Source organism: Hevea brasiliensis, chromosome 3 (assembly GCF_030052815.1).
Source record: "Hevea brasiliensis isolate MT/VB/25A 57/8 chromosome 3, ASM3005281v1, whole genome shotgun sequence".
In the NCBI taxonomy this organism is placed as follows: Eukaryota; Viridiplantae; Streptophyta; class Magnoliopsida; order Malpighiales; family Euphorbiaceae; genus Hevea; species Hevea brasiliensis.
This window is the reverse complement of record NC_079495.1, coordinates 33,588,746-33,590,964: the sequence shown is the minus strand read 5'-3', so window position 1 is coordinate 33,590,964 and position 2,219 is coordinate 33,588,746. Positions and strand designations below refer to the sequence as shown.

Here is a 2,219-nt window from a genome sequence, read left to right as displayed (position 1 = left end):
CAATAGGCAATATAATTAATTTAGACATTTTATTTCACCTAGTTTTTAATAGTTATCTTATTTTGTTCTTTTTAACTCCTTTTTAGGATTGTTTGTCTAATTTATAACTAAAACTAAACCAAAAGAAGAACTGTTTAAATTAGATCCAGAAATAGATACAACTCTTAGAGCTATCAAAAGGGGAAAGAAGCAACAGGAAGTTAAAACTTCATCCATGGTAGACAATCATCCAAAGTTTTAAGAGACTATGGAGCCTTAACTATTCAAGGATTCCAACTGAGTGTAACCAGACCAACAATTGATGCCAACAATTTCGAACTAAAACTAGCATGGCTCCAGATGATTCAACACACTTAATTTGGAGGATCACCAATGGAGGATCCACACTACCATCTCCAATATTTTCTTGCTCTCTATGATACATTCAAGATGAATGTGTTTCTAAAGATGCCATTCGATTAAGAGCATTCCTATTCTCTTTTAGGGATAAAGCAAGAAAGTGGCTATTATCTCAACCCACAGGATCATTCACTAGTTGGGCTGATTTGTCACAAATCTTTTTAGCAAGATACTTTTCACCTGGGAAGACTGTTAAACTTAGAACTGAACTTAACACCTTCAGGCAAAAAGATAATGAATCTCTCTATAATGTATGGGAAAGGTACAAAGATCTTCAGAGGGAATGCCCATACCATGGCATTTTGGATTGGCTCCTCATTCAGAACTTCTATAATGGTTTACTACCATCAACAAGGAGCACTATAGTTTCAACAGCTGGTGGAGACCTAATGGAAAAGACCACTATCAAAGCTTTTGAGCTTTTAGAGAGAGTTGCCTACCATAATTTTGAATGGTCAAATGAAAGAGGAAAAATAAGGAGAACAACTGGAGTACTAGAATTGGATGCACTCAGTATGATTAATGCTTAATTTGACCAACTGTCAAAGAGGCCTGACAAAATGCAAGCCAATGCAATAGAAGCTAGTAACCAATACCGTGACCACTATGGAGGAGGACACTAAACCTTAGAACCACAATTATAGTGACCCCTACATAGAATAAGTGAACTACATGAATAACAATGGGAACTTCAACTAGAGAGGGATTAGAAATCCTTGCTCAAACACTTACAATCTTGGATGGAGGAACCACCTAAATTTCTCATGGCCCAACCAATAAAACCAACAAAATTAATTGATCAGCAGACAATAAGAATATAGACCAACACAACCTAGCTTTTAGAATAGATATCAGAACTAGCCTCAATCACCACAATCTCCTCAACCATAATAGCCTGAACTGAAGATGACTATGGAATCCATGTTGGAAAGCTTTTTAGTAGCACAACAACAACAAAGTGAGATAATCAAGCAGCTTATTTCCAGAATGGACCAATTGGCCACTCATAATAAAATGCTTAAAAACCAAATTGCTTAGCGTGCTAATTCTTTAAGCAAAGCCATTGGTAAACTACCTCGTTAGCCTGAGATGAATGCAAAGGAATAATGCAAGGCAATCACTTTTGAGGAGCGGCAAGATGTTAGAAAACCAAAAAACCAGTAGACAAGCAAGAATAACCTGATTAGACTTCTAGTGAGAATGAAGCTCAAGTAAAGGAGAAAGAAGCACACATTGACAAAGGTATAGAAAGCAAAAGGAAAAGAAAGTAGAGAAGAGGGAACTACCAAAGCCCTATCAACCACAATTACCTTTTCCTCAAAGGTTCCAAAAAGCTAAACTAGATAAATAGTTTGGAAAATTTTTAAATGTAGAAACTCTACATCAACATAATTTTCACAGAAGCCCTATCTCAAATGCCATCCTATGCCAAGTTTTTAAAGGAAATACTCTCCAATAAAAGGGAACTAGATGACTACAAGATGATGCTTTCACTGAAGAATGCAGTATAATATTGTAAAATAAACTACACCCGAAACTGAAACATCTTGGAAGTTTTTCCATACCTTGTCTCATAGGTAACATGAAGATCGATAAAGCCCTTTACAATCTAGGAGCAAGTGTTAATCTTATACACTTATCCATCTGTCGGAAGCTAAATGTTGGAGAGTTGAAGCCAACCACTATCTCCTTGCAATTGGCAGACAGATCTATCAAGTATCCAATTGAAATTTTAGAAAACATTCCAATAAAGTCTTGCAAGTATTCCCTCATAGCACAGTAGAAGTATGGAGTGAATCATTAAGAGCATTTGAGGTCAA

The 2,219-nt window shown here is 36.1% G+C and overlaps 1 non-coding gene across 1 annotated transcript; it reads right to left on the bottom strand.

Annotated features, from left to right (window-relative positions):
- Nucleotides 1–593: 593 nt before the first annotated feature.
- Nucleotides 594–700, bottom strand: LOC131178845 (small nucleolar RNA R71). Its single transcript, XR_009147853.1, has one exon. It is a non-coding gene; the product is annotated as a small nucleolar RNA R71 (small nucleolar RNA).
- Nucleotides 701–2,219: the final 1,519 nt, after the last annotated feature.